This window comes from Podarcis filfolensis (assembly GCF_964270895.1).
Source record: "Podarcis filfolensis genome assembly, chromosome: 4".
Lineage (NCBI taxonomy): Eukaryota > Metazoa > Chordata > Lepidosauria > Squamata > Lacertidae > Podarcis > Podarcis filfolensis.
The window spans coordinates 37,603,890-37,623,550 of record NC_139607.1 but is presented as its reverse complement, the minus strand read 5'-3'; the positions used below and the strand labels follow the sequence as shown (position 1 = coordinate 37,623,550).

The 19,661-nt window shown below is 42.5% G+C and overlaps 1 long non-coding RNA gene across 1 annotated transcript; it reads left to right on the top strand.

The window, feature by feature from the left end:
• Nucleotides 1-208: 208 nt before the first annotated feature.
• On the top strand, nt 209-3,397 carry LOC310761934. Its single transcript, XR_014547754.1, has 4 exons — nt 209-525; nt 1,455-1,560; nt 1,754-1,904; nt 3,121-3,397. It is a non-coding gene; the product is annotated as an uncharacterized lncRNA (long non-coding RNA).
• Nucleotides 3,398-19,661: the final 16,264 nt, after the last annotated feature.

Sequence of the window (19,661 nt, the reverse complement as noted above, 5' to 3'; positions counted from 1 at the left end):
TTTAATTGTAAAAAAAAAAAAATTCAAAGGAGAGCTCTTTCAAAAAGCCACAGCTCTTGCTCATACTTCCAGATGTACACTGACACTCAGCTTTCAAAAGCATTTAGGATATTAAATGTCCTTAATCATTTTAACGGTGGTTACATTTAAGCTTCAGGATCCTTGTCTTTTTCTAGACGCCAGGTTGATAGCCTGTTAAAAGCTCAGGGAGGCTTTCTACATTTTCCAGTGAACTCCTGGAAGGCTGCGTAAAAACCTCTTTTGAAAACCCAAACCCAGTTATGGGTGCTTCAGAACTTTGAAAAGTTGGCAGAAAAAAACTCTTGCTTTGGAAAGCTCCATGCAGGCAAGTCTTTAGCATATGTGCCGTCTGGGTGCAAAGATCCACCCTGCGCCCTCAAATTTATTTGTAAATGCCATCGTTGAGTCTGACAAGTGCCGCCGTTGTGAATGACAAGCACCGCAGCTGGCACGGCGCATCTTTGGTAAACGAGCACACAAAGTCGAAAGTCCTTTAGTGAAACAGTAGGTATACATTTCAGTAATACCTAGGTATATATGTATTTTGTTTTTCTAGTTTGATCAAAATTATTTATTATTTCACAATAGGGAGATAGTTAAGAGCTTAGGCAGCTTCAGCGGTGGGCACCTGGCACCTCCCAGAATTGGACACCCAGGTGCCCAGCACCCCTTGCACCCCCAGGTAAAGATGGCCCTGGCTCCAGGTAATATACTCCCAATGTGTATAGGGAGCTTCTGTGGAGATGACTATCTCGTTCACTTCTGTTATGCCCAAGCAGGGTCGACCTGTCCATAAGGCGGCCTGCAGCAGCTGCCTCAAACAACAAAATTCTAGGGGTGGCAGCCACTGCAGAAGCGAAAAGTGGTGGCAGCTACCAGATCTCGTGGAGCTCTTGCAGGATCTCACCAGAAGCCGCACCCTGGCAAAGCCTGATTTCTCCTGTGCACCGCTCCCACCTCTCCCCTACCCATACCTGGAGAAGTGGCTCCAGTGGCAGTGGCCTGGTTCCGGTGACATCTCACAGACCTTTTGCAAGATCTCATCGGAACCCAAAAGCTGCCACCACACAACCCTCGTAAGTGAGGCTTCGGCAGGGGGGAGCTGGGGGACGGCACCTTCCCAATTTGCCTCAGGAAGCAAAACAGGATGGGCCACTGCTGTGCCAAAGTGACGCATATGCAGGGCCGCCCTTCCATCAAGATGAATAGACAGCTCTTGTGAACGAGGGTATACGGTGTGTTCATCACATCAGGGATCCTCCCAGTTGCTGGTATAGAAAGACGGTGCATTTTTCAGATTAATTTAAAATATTGCAATAGGTAGTTATAAAGGAAGTTTGCATAAATCATTCAATTAAAGTTATTTCAGTTATTACTTCACTCTTCTGTCAAACAGCATCTTACAGAAGGCTGCTGGGATATTTCTTCTCCAGGGCCAGAGCTGCTGGACTTCAGCAGCAGAACTGGGTCAGGTGTTTCCTCTGCCAAAAAGAAAAAGAAAAACGAGAAACGTTTTGCATAAATTATTCTCCTGATCAGGTAATCCACAAACAAACAATGGAGGCTCTTATGTGTCTGGTTTAAAATTTTAATCTTGGTCATAAAAAAAGAGTACCCCAATGGTTCTTGAAAGCTCTCTTTGTGAAAGAGAAATTTAATAACCTTGCTGCACATAGACCAGGTGTTCCCTACTAACAAGCTCTGGTGATAGAGTGATGTTTCATTTTGACAGTGACGTCTCTGAGGTATTCGATTGCACTCAAAACATCGTCCAGATGTGATATCTCCCAGGATTACAGAATATCTGGTCAAACCATATAATTTTATTACACTACGGGGTTAAACATACTGAATGGCAGTGCCAGGGAACATTTGGAAACACGGTAAGCTTGATGTTCAATGTGGGAAAATTTCAAGGTGTTTAATGGCTTCATAAAATGGCACACTTTTGTCTCAGCCTATAAGATCAGCAGTAAATACTTGCATTACTGCTGCTGTAAAATGCGGTAACGGAAACCCCAAGTTGTATTATACGATACCCCTGAGGTAAAAGTAAGGGATAGTTTTCCCTTAGAGTGGCCATAGGAAAAGCCATTAATTACTGGAACATTGGAAAGATCTAACCAAGGTTTAGCCCTTTTAAGCCCTATTGATTTAAGTGCAGGCCTACAGCTAACTTTTTCATGCAACGACAAACAGCTTTGGACAGCTTTGTGTCCAAAAACAGCAAGGGAGATCAGGAAGAACCTGTTACGTGTAAAGTCACAGGATGAAGCAGCAGTCTCCCAGCACCACTTTCTTGGACTGACCAGAAAGGATTGGAGCCACCTCAAATGGTGCCTCTCATTCCAATTCTAGATACCAATTTTTGAAGGTGAATGGTGCCTTTTGCAGGTTGACAATATGTTCATTGTTCTGTTGAAAACAAAAACAAAGCTCCAGTTCTTTGATACTGGAAAATGTCCTGCCAAGAGCCTCCAAGTTGTTGTCTAGTCTTGATAAATTTGTACAGCTTTCAATCTGGTGCTCGCTGGCAACGCTCTAACTTTAATGAAATTCACATTGCGAAAATCCCACACAACACTCATAACTATCATATATATAGGTTTATTTTTAGTAAACACAATGAAACTGTATATCCAAATGAATGACCGGCCACAGTTGTTTCCTGATGTAACTGTTGCAGGCAGAACCACTGCCAGGCTATTATTCTTTTTGTTTACTTCTACACTTTTTATTACCAGTAGCAATAGGTCCTCCTTATGGACAAGCACAGAATGAGCATGCTGAAATGTTAACATGCTCTATTTGCAGAACTAGATGACGTATAGGGAAATCAGAGCACAGAGTGAGTCAAAAGAGTGATGTGATCCCCAATGTAGTCCGTTAGAGTTGTCACTATGGGATCTTTAAGGTTCAAATCCAAGCTCAGCCTTGGATTTACTGAATGGCCTTTGGCAAGTCAGTCCCAATCACCATAAGTTTTGCAACGTGTACCATAAAAAAGTTAATGGCCAGCTTCTAGGCTGACAGGTATCCTGCCAGCATCCCACTATAAAAACTACCTCCACCCAAAAGCATATTCATTTGCCTTAGCAGAGTCGAAAGGTGAACCAGGAATTGAAATGAGTTGAAAGAAAATCAACATCTGCTGGCAAGATCTGGAGCTCTCGGCTTACCTCTCTTTCATGTCATGATAAGTGAACCTAACAATCAAAAGAAGGGATGGGCAGCAATCCCAGGACAATAACCTCTGGATCTTGGTTGTGTAAACAAGCCATCGCTGAGTGCTTGCGAGGAAGAATGCCAGACCAACCAAAGTCACTGATTTACAGCCAGGTCCCATTTGTCAGTTCCTGTATCTAACCATTAAAACATGCCGATTTCAGCCTTGATATTACTTACAAAGGCAAAATGCTATTTCTAATATGTAGTCAATGAAATCTGCTCCCCCTGCCCCCTCCTTCAGCATTATCATTGTGGCAGGTGCACTGCAATGTCCTGGGCTATTCTGCGCTTTCCATATGTCTCTTTCCAGCTGTCTAGCAGCCCGTCCCTCTCCAGGACCTCGGAACGCAAATGGAGTTTGGCTATTACCTGAAGAGTTTGATTGATTGGCAGGGCTGCCACAGGGTTCAGAGAACCTGAGAGTGTGGGGTGTAGCAATCTGTCTGCATTGAAAAATGGAGCTTGTGTAAGCATTGGATGCCGTGACAGGACCACTTCACCAAGAACTTAGACCTCATCTACATACACAGATGAATCGCCTAGTGTAGAGTTCCTGCGAATTCAGGATTCAAGTAGGGCAACGTCTTTTTCAAAAAGTCACAACGATTTATCCACATGTGTTGATTAGAACCATGACTTAACTCATTTGCCAGCATGCCGTGTTTGACATTGCTTCAAGGTCCATGTAAACAATTTCTTTAAATAAGTCACAAGAGGGGTTTAGCAGAGACGTCGGAGAAATGGTCTTAGTGGGAGAACTGAAAACGAGAGGAGTTTCGTTCATCCATTATTTAAAAATAAATAAATAACTTTTTAAAAAACCATTTCTCATATATCGTGCACACACATACTTAAATACCACTCTTTTATCACATTCTCTACTAAAACCTGGTGGATGTGTGTTCATTTTGTTCAATTTAACATCTGCTTTTGACACCTTAAGCCATATGATATTCATTCACCATTTATCATCTTAATGGTTAATCATGTGGCTTGGTGTGTATATTAGATTTAAGTTTTTATCTCCATAATCTTTTCTCTTTGCCATGTGTAGATCAAGGATTTCACATTCTTTGCTTCAAATAATGGCAAACCTCAAGGCTCAGTACCAGTTCCTATATATCTTTGATTATATTCACGTCCCTCTTGAAGTGTTGATTGGGTCATATGGCTTTCATTTTCCTTTGTGCTCTGATGATATTCAGATCGGTGGTTTCTTTAACCTTTCCTACTGAGGTCAGTAACTGTATCTTTGAGTGTCTAACAGCTGTCTCCTGCTGGACGTTTTATAATTTTTTGACATTAAACACAGACAATTTGGAGGTTTGGTTAATTGGGGCTGACAGTTTCCATTGTATGTTTGGGTCAGATTTCACAGAATAGCTCAATAACTCAATAGCTAGGAATCAGAGTGATATTCTTGCCCCCAACTTGTTGTTTTCATCTAATACTTACATTCCGCCCCCCTCCAAACACATAATAATGTCACCGCCAATTATTTAATATCTCAAAAATTCACTGCATTCACTTATCAGGAAAGCATTGTGTTATCATCAGCTAAGACCAACTGGCATTGTATTTATTTATTGCAAGAGTAATCCACAGCATGGTTAAGCAGTGGCAGGATGTGGCAGAGCAGTGTAGCCACTGCTGCATCTACCGCCCTATCACACATGTCAGGGGGTGGGATAGCTATAGCAATGGAGCTGGCACAGATTGGGTCTTCATGCTGTCAAGTAACAGCATGGAGGGGAGTCTGCTCAGGATCCAGCAGATCAAGGGTCAGTTCCTGCCCTGCTGTTCCAGGGCTTTCTTCAGGCTTTCTCCCCAATGTTTGCCCATCTGTATTTTTTTAGCAGGTGGAATGGGGAGCTCTGTGATAGTTTAGCTGTTCTGAGCTGGGTGAGTTGAGATCTCTGCCCCATTCTGCACTCCCCAGCATAGCGGTTCCATACCTACTAATGTAAGTCATAGTCCACAACATCTAGAGGTCACTACGTTGACTACCCCACTCGGCTTTACTGAATGGAGCTGATGGGATTTGTAATCCAAAACATGTGGAATGCACCAGGTTGAGAAAAGCTAACCAACACAACACTAGGGCTGCATATGGAAAATGAGGTAAATGGCCAATATAAATCTCACACGTCAAATTACAGTAACTGAATGACAACTACAGTTTTCTGATTTCTATTTGTATAATTTTCATTGAGCCAACTTGTTTAGTGAAGGGTTGAACGGGGAAGCTTACCATTCAGGCATTTTCAACCATTAACTGGGATGTGCTTTGCTGGAACTCTGTATCTTCAAATATCTAAATGCCTAAAAGGAACCATTAACTATAGATCCCGTGAAATACGTGTGTTTGTTTTTCGTGTTTAGAGCCTATGATTCTTTTACATTTATCGCTCTCTCTTATATTTATTTATCTCTTTCTTTCTATAGTAAAAGCATTCTTAACCGATGAGATTCAGCTTGCTTTGGTAGATACGCATCATTGGTCTCTAGTTTCCTCTCTTTTGGACAAAAGTCCTGACATTACTTAAAGTGAGGAAACTTTACCAAAACTTTGCAATTCTTCCAAACTTAGGGAAAAGTTTGATTTAGATTTCCTTCCTCAGGAAACTGAGTATTATGTAACCAATAAATAATGGATCATCGTAAATGTGTTTTCTTTGTCCATTAGAGTCACATTGTTTTTGCATGTCGGGTTAGGGTTCCTACTGGGTCGTGATGACAGGAAAGAACTGTTGTTAAGACAAAAGACAAAATAATGCATTGGGCTTTTGGGGAGTTAGCTCTGGTCTTCAGTGGTTCTTCAGAGCTGCTTGGTTGCAACTTAATTTTTGACGGTGCCTCGGCTGGGCTGTCAGAATTTTAAACATTCCTTCCAGGAAACATTTTCTTTGATTCCACAGTTTGGCAGCAATAAAAATGGGATCTTAATTTAGAAGCAACAAAGGAAAGGATGGGTTGATTAAATGAGAAAATGTGAGAAATGCAATGCAGAGGGAGATGGTCACTAAGCATAGGGTCACCTATGTAGAACTCAACCACGTAGGGAATCATTTTAGTGGGTATCAGAATGTAGTCCACCACACTATTTCCCTGCGAGGAGATATAGGTAAAATTCCCAGAGCCTTCCCAATCGGTTAGCCCATTGAGCTACATCAGGGCCCTGGTGGTGGTCAGCTTAGTGAGTCGCAGACCTGCCAGATTAATTACTGGATCCCGGGATTTACAGTCCCAAAAACAGACGGCTGGGAGAAAAGAAGTATCCAGGATCCCCCATGCTTTTATGTACACTTCCCACCCTTGGCCTAGGCAGGTATTAAAGTCTCCAGTCAAGATGATAGGTAAGTCAGGGCAGATGGATTTCAGATTCTCAAGCACATGTGTAATAAGATCCCATTGCAGGTTCTTGGCTGTGACAGTGGGGGTGGGAGGGATATACACATTGAACAATAACATTCCTTAGATGAAATTAGGGACATTTCTCACTCCCCTCACGAGAAGCCCCTGCTCATCTTCCTCTCTGAGCTTGGCAGCAGCACTGGCAAGGAAAATAGAGACATTCCAAGATCAATTTAGAAGCTGGAATGACTTTCATAATTCTGAGACTGTCCTTGGAAAATAGGGACACTTGGAGGGTATGTACAACCTGTTATTGTTTCATCTTACTGGTGTAGCATATGTTGTGTCATGAGGAGAGTCAGTTAAATATTTATTTTCTACCTCTTAGATTTAGAAGATTGGAAAGAAACCTTTGTGCTTCTTTCCACACAGTCTTTGTTCTGCATAGGAACCATTTTCGGTCAACCTGCCCAGAAGATAAGGCAACTGAAGAAAGGCCTCAAAAACAGGGTGATGGAAGGAAACTGTTTCACACATGGAATCAACTGGCCCAGTTCCCAACCTCCATTAATTCATCCTAAGATTGGAATTAGCCCATGTGCAGAGGCTCCTTTCCAACTTCAGGATCAAAACACCAAAACAGGGAAGTGGGGGCAAGCAGACATAATCGGTGGGCTGAACACTTCTTCTTCCACTCACCCACCCATTATATTGGTAAAATATAGCAAAAAGGGTGGGTTGAAAGGGAGATGGAAAGAGAATGGAAAGCTGTGGAAAATATCTCACAGATGCAGCCTAATGAAAGGAAAGGGTCATGGGTTATATCCAGTGTAGGATTTGTGCTTGTGCAATAGGACTTCCCCCATTCTCCTCCCCATGCAGCCTCAGAGGAGGACTGATTTAGGGGGCACGAGAAGGGAAAGTCCCTTTGCTTGAGCCAGTTCAAAGGGCCACAACGGATGAGAGATGGGTCAGATTGAATCCAGGCATGTGCTAATTTTAAGATATTTGAGTTTGTTAGGTTTTTAGAATCAAAAACAAAGACTTTGGAAGTGTTTTCCATGGCAACATAGTTCCAACCAGAAAATCCATTTAATTTCCTGCCCCATAATAAACAATATACCGTATTTTTCGCCCTATAGGACGCACTTTTTCCCCTCCAAAAATGAAGGGGAAATGTGTGTGCGTCCTATGGGGTGAATGCAGGCTTCAGGAAGCTCTCCACAAGCCTTGGGAGCCCGCGGGAGTTCCCGTCGAGCTCCCGAGGCTTGCAGATAGCAGCCTGCATCTTGAAGCCTGGGTTCCCTGACCTGGTTTGGAGGCTGGCGGTGGGGAGAAGCCCGCTTCTCCCTGCCGCCAGCCCCACAAGCTCACAGGACAGCGGGGAGGCGCACTGCACCTCCCCGCTGTCCCCCGACCTGGTTTGGAGGGCTTCCCCCGCCCCAGCCCCACGCCTGGGGGGGAAATAACATTTTTTTTCTTTATTCCCCCCCAAAAAAACTAGGTGTGTCCTATGGGCCGGTGCGTCCTATGGGGCGAAAAATACAGTAGGTCCAACAGGGAAACAAGATGACCAACCCACTTTTGGAATGGAGCCAGTCCATATCAGACACAATGAAAGAACCTAACAACATTTTGAGTCATCTGTTTGCAAAGCAAACAATACTTTACATACGGGCTCTTAAGTGCGTGGAGCGGCTAATTATACTGAGTAAAAGATAAAGGGATGTTTCACACCAGCACCAGGGTCATTAATCCTCCAGGAATTAGAAAACTCCCCATCAGCACTTAAAATACTCTTAAAACTAAATTAGCATCACTTAGCTAGCATGATGGCAGCAGACAGGAGATTTATGTCACAATAAGCTTCTGCGGACAGTAAGATCTTCAGAGGAAATCAAACATATCCACATAATATGTGGGGATTTGGGGCACAGTCCTTCAATGGCTGTGCTTGTTCCTTTCTGGTCAGGGACAGAGGGTGGTGCTGAGGGGGGAGCTGTCATCGCGCTACTCCTTGGCAGTGGCAGAGAACAGGTGGGGGCGGGGCTGGCGTGCATCCTGGGGGCCTCAGGCCCCAGTGAAATTAGACTGGCCTCAACCAGAGCCAGGGCCTTTTTGGCTGTGGCCCCAGCCTGGTGGAATGCTCTCCCACAAGAGACTAGGGCCCTGTGGGATTTGACATCTTTCCGCAGGGCCTGCAAGACGGCGCTGTTCTGCCAGGCCTTTGGCCAGGGTGCAGTCTGACCTATTTTCCTTTGTATAAGAACAAGCATGAAGGAGGCCTCCCAGCCTGTTCACAGGTCCTTATATGATCAGTGAAAAGAGTTGGTCCTGGCAAGTATTAACTGCTCTCAATCTTAACCTGATAACTGCCATTTGTCCAGATTTTAATTTGTCTGAATTAATTTTAAGATGTATTTAATTAATTGATGCTTGTTCTTATGTATGCTGTGTTATTTATATGACATTAGCCACTCTGAGTCCGGCTCTGGCCAGGGAGGGCGGGGTACAAATAAATTATTATTATTATTATTATTATTATTATTATTATTATTATTATGCAAACAAAAAAGGAATTATGATGCTTAGAAATATTGTGCTGGTCAGGTTACATTGACCAGAATTTTAAGGATCTTGCCAATGAAGGTCATTATTATAATAATGTTAGGATTTAACTGATTTGAGGAAAGAGGAATAGAATGAAAGAAGAAATGTTTATGCCTTCAGTTTAAAGGTAAGAAGACTAGGCATTTCGGTGTATGGGTGTTCCATGGGCTTGAGAGATGTCAGTCCTTTTTAAGGGCCCTCTCATATTCTAGTTTCCACAGTGGAGATTCCATATTCCAAGCCACATATCTAGAAATTATGCCTTCCTTTTGTAGTTTTGATCTTGCATTCCAAGTGTCACATAGGTGAAAGATTTCTCCTCCTTTATTTTGAGCCAGGTGGTAGGAAAATTGGACCAGGAGTAGATTCCAAGGTTCTTGACTCATCCCAAGGTTCAAAGCAGAATCAATAGCTAGAGGGCAGATCGGAATAAACAGAACTGAGATTGCATCTTGGCTCTGTGTGCTCAGAATATCATTTGGCGTCATTCCAAAATAAAGTAGGCATGATCAGGCTGTGACACCTAATAACAAAGAGATGCTGAGCAGATAATGTCATGGACATCAGTTTGGCATGGGGGCTGGTGTTAGAAATGTGGGAACTCTTGATCCAAATTCCCCACTCGGTTGTGAAATTCGCTTGGCCAACTCATGATCTTTCCTCTTCCCTACTTCAAAAGATAGTTGTTAGGACAAAATACTGCACTAAGCTCTCTTGAATCCTATTCATCACATCCACAAATGGATACCTGTGAAGAGAGCTGCTGCAAGTGTGAAAAGGGGGCATGAAAATCTTCTTTGCCATTTCTTCATATCATGTGCTTCCCTGAGTAAGCTGCAGTCATATTTTTCTTGCTCCAGGGATGCCAAATGGCATGTTACGCCATGATTTGATGCAATCTGGGGTGGAGGAAAAGTCTTACCCACAGCATGTAAAAGAGAGCAAGATGAGAGAATGCAATGAGACAAATAATTTATAATTACCATAATTATTTTCATGCTGGAGGGGAAGTGAGTTGAAACTTGGGGTTTCTTTTTCTCCTAGGGGAGCTGTAGAAAGATTTGCATGAAACCTTTGCAAAATGTGCCAGCATGAGAGAAGGGGGAAAGCATCCATACCACAGAAAGCAAAAATCCACCAGTAATTATTGATACTAATGTGACTCAGAAAAGCAGGGTCAGTTCACTGGAATATCTCCGTTAGCTTTAGGTTGAATTCACACAAACAAAAGAAGCAGTGTTGAGTACCTCTTTGGAGGACTCTCAGGAACAAGTGGCTTCTATACTGTTTACATTATATCCCCCCCCCCTCTGTTTTTTAACTGCAAAAGGGATCACATTGTTCAAAATCATGAGCAGCTATCCCAACTTATTTCAAGCCTGGTTGACACAAGGAGCCTGAACTGCATCCACATTTGGCCAGAGGCATTCAGCTGGCTGCAGCAGCTTCTATGACAAATGCTACATACAAGTAGAGAGTGCTTTCCCCAGCTATCTTCTGGGCCATTGATGCCATCAGTCTGCCTGGAAATTGCTCATAACATTGCCGCGATGCTGCAATTTCCTGTCTGGAGATGAAAAGGGATCTCTGTTCTGCTGGAAGCTGCGTGAGAGTGTGGGCGACGATATTATAGGCCAACCTTCTCCAATCTGGTGCTCTCCAAATATTTTGGGCTGCACCTCCCATGTTCCTTGATCACTATCCATTCTGACTGGGACTGAAAGGAGATGGAATCCATAACATTTGGAGGCACCAGGTTGGAGAAGGCTGGTATGGAGGGAAAGCTAGAAGAGGTACAGTAGTGGTTAGAGAACTGATCTCTGGAAGGTGGAAGTTTCTGGTTGTGCAGAAGATGTTTCCAGGCTCCATCTCTGAACCAGGCCCAAGTCCCATTGATTTCTATGGAATATGCCTGGCTGTGAGTCAGTGTGTATGCATATGTTATTTTTGCCACATACAAATTTAACAAGTAGTTTACTTTCACATGCTGATGAGGGATTCATGACCAGCTACCAGAGGCAGTTTTAGGGCAGTGCCAGCAGTTCACTCAGACTGAATGATGATGGAGCTAAGGAGAGCGTCTTCTCAAAGCCTGGCAAACACTTGCCTTGCTTTGGGAAGGAAGTGTTAGGGCTCTGACAGAGTCCTAAGGTCTTTCTGCTTCCTTCCCAAAGCTGAGTAAGTGCTTACTGGGTTTGGGAAGCAGGTGGGAGGGCTTTAGGATCCCACCTGAATTGCATTTGGTATATCATGCTGTATTTCAGAAGACTTCAATTGATTCCTCATTCAGCCATCATTTCCAGTCATGGAAAACTGCTGTTGTATAATACTGTGAACGTTCTTTTGGGCATTCTTACATTTCCCCAGTGGTGATGTCTCTTTTCATATACAGTCATACCTTGGTTTTCAAACAGCTTAGTTTGAAAATGGATTCCGTTCAACTTCCAAGGTACGACTGTACTGCTAGGCTTCCTTGCCACATAAGTCAGAGTTCTCCTTCCATACAAAGCATTGTGTCAGAGCACTTAATCAGTTTCCATAAGCACTTTAGAAGAGAAAAACTGGTCATCACTGAATAGAAGAGATTTAAAATATTTTGGAACAGGGATGAGCATTTATGCATTACATATATTACTTAACCCAAGTGTTTAAGATGGAAGGAATTATACTGAGAGGGTTTGGCATCTAGGAGAGGAAGTGAAGTACACTTAACTAAATCAATTGTATAAGAAAGAGACATATGTAAAACACTTGCAACATTTTTTATATATTCTGCATCTTTTCCACTACCATTACTGTATCTGATGATGAATTAATAACAATATGTAATTCATTCAAAACTGTTCCTAATGCTGTATTTTAAATTATTGTGGCCCACCCTGGGACCTTATGGTGAATCAAAATAAAACAACAGTAGTGCAAAAATTACAACATTTTGACCCTCTCTATATCATATAAAACTAATTCTATAGCTATGTACAAGTTACTAACAAAAGAAGACCCTACGCAGAATGATCTTTGTGAATTCATGAACTCACAGAGGACAGAGCATGCATTCAACAAGCAGGATGCATAAGTTCATTGAACATGAAAAAGTAAACAAAAAGGGAACCTGATCCAGCTTGCATTTTGAATATAATGCTGCCAAAACTCAGAATCTATCAGTTTGTAAGTTGAATCTAACACTTTTGTAATTCTTGAGTATATTAGGAGCCCTGCCTTTCACCCAACCAGCTTTAATATTTTTGTAATTCAATCAGATACTGATGAAGAGTAAATCCATGGTTCCTTCACCTGTGGAGACTCCATGGCCATACAATTTGTGCTATTTCTGAAGGAACCGAAAATGTTCCATTATTATCAAGATGCTCTGAATCTTCCTCGCCAGAAGGCTAACAGGGAGTTATGGGCTCATGTGCAAGGCTGCTCCAGTAAGAAAGACCAGCACATCATGGGGGGATCTGCATCAACAACCTATAGGACCTGTGCTTGGCATATTTATTTTCCTGGTTAATATTGTCCTGAGCATGTTAGCAAATCCATGAGTAGCAACTGGCTGAAGGACTCAATTTTATCAGGAAGATAATCTATAATTAGACTGTGTCAACTAGATTATTCAGCACTTTCCCCCTTTTCTTGATGGCATCCAGAACATCCTTGATTAGAGGCTCCCTTAATTATGAATATAGGTTGCCCACTCTGCTCTTATTAGGCAACATGTCAGCTTCACTGTATTAGCTGTTCTGAGAGTGGGAGACGGAAATAGAAGTTGGAACAAATTTGCATCCAGGAAGGTCACAGGAATTCCTGCAAGGGCAAAGCAACTAGTTAGAATGCTTCTGGTACATTGTCTTTCCTTTTCCAAAGTGCTTCATGACACGTACATACTTTATCTTTCCCTCAAGAGATAGATTATATTTAACATTTCTACAGTGCACCTTATACCTCTGGCAAAATAACTCTATAAGACAGACCCCTTTTCTATTATTTACACCTTTATTCGTGGCTCCCATAAAATGCCACTTGCTCGACTAGAAATCTTGGAGCTTTTAATGGTTTCTACCATTCTGCTTCTTTGTTCTTGATTGGGTAGGACACAACTTGTGTGACCTTCTAACTATGTATTAGGACTCACCAAGTGTTGGACATCATAGTTTTTGCAGTCCCAGGCAGCCAAAGACCCAGCAGCTCTGGGCTGTCTGCTTGCTGTTCCATATGATCAAATTTAGGGTTCTCCTCATCACTACCATGGGCACACATATTCAGTAGAACACTCTGCCTGCAACAAATCTACCCTCTTTTGCGTGATTTCTGCAGTCAGGGACACTTCACTTGCCTTTGCCAAAGTAAAAGCGTTCATTTCCAGCAGTCCGCCTCTGATTTTGCAATAATGTACTCCTCAGACAATTTGATTCTTTTTTTATTGAGTCAGCAAGATCTCCATGTTTGGTTCAGTCTTTGCAGATCGTAACAAAACTGAAACAAGTCTTCATTTTGTGTTCTTGTATGAGAAACATACTTCTCAAAGGCCTCTCCCCGCCCCTGCCCCGAGTTCCTCAAACTTGTTTACCGCAATGTCATATTTAGACTTTTTAGTGAAAATGTATTAAAAGAACCAATTGTTTGGAGCCCTGCAAGATTCAATATATATTTAAAAACTTCCCTTACTCATATCAGCTCCATTCGTTTCCACGAACAGGTCAAACTGCTATTTAAATCTTTTCCATTTGTCTGCTTCATGGTTGGAAAAAATTAACATGCTTGGGACTTTAAGCTGCTCCGTCTCTCTCATCTTGTTATTTCAGATTTCCTAGTCACTCTGTGGACCTGGATCTCACTTCTAATAACATGTGTTATTCCTTGTATTATTAAGCAATCCTGGGAACTATGGTACGTGAACATCATTTTATTCTGCTTTGGTACAAGTTTTTGTGCTCTCCACTTCCTCCCCTCTCTTGCAGCACATATGTCTTACCCTCACAGTTCCCACATCTGCTGTCAAGGAAACCTGAGAGAGCATCTGCTGGTGGAGAGATCAGGCTCTTTTCAGATCATTTCTGGTGAACATGGAACACTGCTCTCAGGAATGCTATGTGTCTTGCAAAGCCATGCACCACCAGCTACAAGCTGTGAGAGATTCTCTGTCCAAGCACAAACCGTGACTCAGTGAGCATCTTGCTTTACCATTTTTCCTTAGGGGGGAAGCTCATGACCCTTCAACCCATTATTCAGATATGAACAGTCCTGCCAACAGTTCGGATTTTGATAGCCTATAAGCAAACTGCATTCCCTCCTTTCCCAGGCACTGTCTTTCCCAGTCCTGTTTACTGTTACTTTGCAGTTAGATGTTGTGACAGTTTCTAATTTGAACCTAATTCTGCTCTGATGTGGCAGGCAGTCCAAATGAGTTTTTTTTTATGAGCATGCCACTACTGGTGGTTAGCCTGGCGCAATATGTTTTCAATTTTTTTCGTTGAAATTAAAACATTTGAGCAGTTTGTGGTCAGTGAATGCAGCCAGTTACCCTCGCTGTGGAGAACCACAGAAATACTGAAAGAATGAGTCATGTTCAGAAATAGTGCTGGCATTTTTTAAAAAAAGAAAAGGTAGCAGAGGTCCCAATCTTTCTCTCTGACAAGCAGATTTCTCTATCTTCTTCCTTCTTGTCACTTCAATGGTTTAGAAACCTTCAGTTTTGAATTCAGGTGAAAATTGTAGTTTGCCTGGTTGGTTTCATAGATCATTCACACAACACCATCAGAAAATAGTATTTGTGTCTATATAGGGCAAAGAGGTCCAACGACGCTCTTGGAATGTTTTGGAAAGAGTTCCTCCGTTCTGTTTCACCTGGTCTTATTTAACGAAATCATGTCTCTGAATTGCAATGTTCTGCTGTGGTTGCTGTGCAAGAAGCAGCAGCCGCTGCCGACTCTGGGATTGCGCAGTTGCAAAAACCATCTTACTTTGTTTGTTACATCTTATATAGCTCCAATATCTTTAGTGCCAACTAGTGACATTTACTGTAACTGCGCTGACTTTTCAAGTATCGGGTTCCATAGAGTACAGAATGCCAACCACTGGAAAACAACTTGCACTGTGCCAGAACCTGTCCTCCAATTTCTTGAAAGCCCCCACAGACACAAAACAGGCTTCTGGTTCTTTGCCTCATTCACACGCCATGTTATAATTTTGGTAGGGTAGAGCAAACCTTATGATTCCAAGTTGGCCAAGCGTGGCGTCTGTTTTTCTTTCTATTAAATATCTGAATAGGGAACAATAACACAGCATAGCGTTCAACGATGGAACTTAGTTCCACAAGAGGCAGTGATAACCATCGACTTGGAGGCCTTTAAAAAAGGATGGAGCTACGTGTATAATAAGGCTATCATAGCCATAACGGCTATGTTCTACAAATGCCTCCAACTACCTGTTGCTGAGAATCCCAAGTGGGGAGATCCTTTTGGCTTGATCCAGCGGAACACTCTGCAATTACACCAGCTTTTCTTGATCTGAAGAAATCACCATAGGAGAAATCATTTATGATATCTTTCACTGGATTTTAATTGGCGCATGGGATGATAGGAAGGCTGGATAACAAGTTTCCATGCACTTGCTGATTGGGATGCTTTGTTTTTTTAAAAAAAATCATTTAAAAAAAAAAGAAATACTTTGCTTTTTTAAAAAATAGCAATGCCTTTACAGGAGTAACCTCAGCTAAGGATGCAACCACCAGAGAGATGATCCACAAAATGTAGGACATTCACAAAACCCCTTGAAAGCAAGGTTAGCCCAGGAGAACTTCACTGAATTTTTCTCTGCATTTTGAATGCAAATTCTGTCATTCATTGAGGAAGAAGAGGGAAAAGTAGTAGTAGCAGTGATATTTTTCATACAGCGCTAGGAATAACCGTAGGAGGGGGTTATTGCCCTTGTGTTCTGTTTGTGGTTTTCTTATAGGCATCTTTTGGGCCATTGTTGGCCATTCTAGGTAAGCCTTTCATATGATCTAGCACAGTGGTTTTCAACCAGCGTGCCATGGCACCCTGGGGTGCCTTGAATGATGGCCAGGGGTGCCATGGGCAACCCTGGCCTCTGTCCCTCTTTCTTTCCTTCCCTCCCTCCTCTGATGCCCTCTTGTCTCTCTTCCTCCCAAAGGCTTGCACAGCTGTTCTTTGCAGCAGCCCTGGCACCTCTCTTTGGGGCAGGGGGGGCAGCTCAGAGACCAAGGGCGGCGGCAGCAGCTGCCCAGAGGACTCCCAAGGAGAGAGGAGAGGAGAGGAGGCTGAGGGAACACTCCACAAATAGGTTGTTTGAAAAAGGGTGAGAGGCTGCCATAACTGGGCTCCTGAGCCCCACAGGGGTGCCACAGAAAGAAGGTAGTTGGTCAAGGGAGCCATGGACTCAAAAAGGTTGAAAACCTCTAATCTAGCAGGCTTCAACTCCTAAGGGTAAAACAGCCTGCAGGTCTTCCTTTCTGTTATCCAGTCCCAGTCCTCCCCCTACCTGGTTATCCTACTTCCTTTTGATTATCCTACTTTCTTAGCCACTAACCGCTCCAGATACTTCCCTTCCTAACCCACCCCAATTCCAAAGATCCCAATTCATGTAATACTTATTTATTACATTCAAAATAGCACAGCTTGTCCAACAGACAGGTGTTAGATTGTCTTTACATGTATGATGAATATGCAAGCCCAACTTCCACAACTCCCATTCCCTTTTCCAATCTCCCCTGTTTCAGCCCTTCCTGCAGCAGATCCTTTTCCAGCCCACTGAGCCCTGTGACAACTCTTGGGCAAAGCACAAAGAAAATAACATTCATCTCCACTGATTCAATTGCGTATCTCTCTCTAATAGTGCCATTCACTGTACTTGGGGTTGGGGGGAAGTTCCTGACTGCTATTTTTAAAAGTACAGCTTCTTTTGAAAATCAGATTTCCAATGAGTCTGGCTAGCATCTGGTTATTAAATTGAATCCAACGTAGATCAATTTAATTCAGCAGCAGTCTAATCAAATGGCATTTTGAGATTCTGCCTGCTGAGGTTTCATTTGTTCTTGATTCCATGATCGAAATTTCCTGAAAAACCGAACACTTGAAATGCCAAGTTCACATTAATAATAGTGACTCATTAATTCATTAGTAGCTGTTGTGGCTAAACCACGGCAGGAAACATTTAGGTTCAGTAGCTTCAAAAAAGGCAAAGGAATCACTGCCTTACCAAAGGAACTTGCACTTCCACTCTGCAAATGCTGTTTCACGTATTCTGTATTTACCTTTTTATGCAGTGTTGTGTTTTGATAACTTAGGCTGCAATTCTAAACCCACTGACCCAAGAGTAAAGCCAATGAAATTCAATAGGACCTTCTTCTCAGTAGACATGGTTAGGATTGTGTTGCTAGTTTCTTCATTGGCAAAGATCACAAAGCAGGTTTTCCCATAGCACAGTCCTATAGGTAAGTGAAGTTTCCTACAAGATTCTCATAGACCTATGGAACAGCTTTAACCCTTCCGAAATGTCTGCCTCTGTGAGCCAAAGCTTGGGGGGGGGAGAGATATGTATTTATGCAAATTTGTTGTTATTTCAAGTTACACTGGCTTATTGACAATTTTTTGTAGACTGAAAAAGTGCCCTTGAGCATAAGGTTTCATTTAAAAGATGTATTTGGCTCTGAGCTGTACAAATTCCTGTGGATAAATTAAGATGAGTAGATGATGACGTCCATGCCTGGGAATTCCAGCTGCCAAAATAAATAAAGTAATATATTGTCCATATCTGCCTTTGGTCATTTTCTCCAGGACACATTTGAGTACGCTGCAGTTTTACCCTCGTTTTATTTGCACCAGAAGTGTAGCTGTCTGCTTTAAAGCAGTCTTTGAAAAGGATTCTCCAAAACTCCTTCCACAATATTTGGATTTGTGTGTTTATTCTAGGATTCCTGACAGTGGGATTCAGTCCCAGTAGCTACTGTCTAAAAGCAATGGAAGGGGTGGCACAACATTGTAATATTTATTTGTGTGGATGTGCTCCAGCAGACTAAGTTTACTCACATGCTCCTTTGTTATTGGGTGTGAACAGAGATAAACAATGCAGACCGATTCATGGAGAAGGCTGAATGCTCCACCTCAGGTATCAAGTTTAGGATAATACTTCATGACAGATGGGTGCCGGGTAACGTGGCTGGTTTTATGGGTGTGTTAATAGGTTTTTGTCTGTGTATTTATTTACAAAAAGCTGTGTGTTTATCTGAACCCTGACATTCATAGTATAGGGAGACATTTCTGGAAGAAACCTGTATGTTTATCTGTTAACATTCTATGAGGGGTAAACACTGGGTAGTTTCACAACAGAGCCACAACAGAAAACTTTTGAACAACGTTCTTTATCAAAGTCTCAGGTAGACTTTTCCCACCTAGAATGGCTATCAGAGCAATACCCACTCAGTCCCTTCTTGGATTCCCCTTCAAGGAATCAAAACTGTGTCAGAGGTGTTTTAGGGTTGCGTGACTCATGTGGGCTCCATGCTGCAGGAGGCGGCACAACAATGCTGTAGAACGGAGCTTGAGAGGCAGGGTCCCTGAATTTTAGTGTCACACAGGGCACCGCTGAAATTTCAAAGCCAAAAGTCTGCTACTGACTGGATTACTCTGCCTAGCTGGATGCAAATCTTTAAAATTGCTAACTTACAAAAAAAAATAAAAAAAAAATCAAACCCAAACCTTAAAGAATTGCTGAATTTACAACCATTTGACAATAATTGACCAGTCAATAGAATGGGCAAATCACCAGTCCTTAGCCACTCATCATCAGATCACAGTGACTGAATTCCTCCAAACAGGTGATACATGCAAGGTGCATTAATGGTTCCAAGATGCTGTAGCCATCTAGCCAACTGCTCTAGGAAGCCTGCATTCAATGCATGTTCCCGACACTTCTTGTGTTCTGTCTCTGACCTCATTGCCAGAGCAAGTAGCCAAATGTACTTGGTAGAGCAACCTAGTTGTGTGGGGCAGGGGAGGTAATCTTTTTGCAGTAAGGCAGCGGGAAGGGGGACGCTAAGGTTGGCCTTTGCGAATGAGTCCCACAGCATTTCTCTGCCTTATATAGCTGGGCTTTGGTCATGGTCAATGTCTCTGCTGTCAACCGAGTAAACTGCTTTGACCGAGTATACATGCCTTTGAAAACATTCCACGAAGCTCTCTTCTATTTGGATAAGGTTTGCAGCTTGTTCCTACTGGGTGCTATAAAAGCAATGCTTTGCAATAGCAAAAAGCCCATGGAAATTAAATTTTGAAAGCAGAAGAGAGAAGATATGGTTGGCAACCTTTCCCCACTATTTTACTGTCAATCGGGCATTGAATAAATATACTAGGTAAGTGGAAACTGTGCTCAACCAGTATTGTCCAGCTGTTTAAATATTGTTACATGTAGCATAGCTTTGCTAAGTG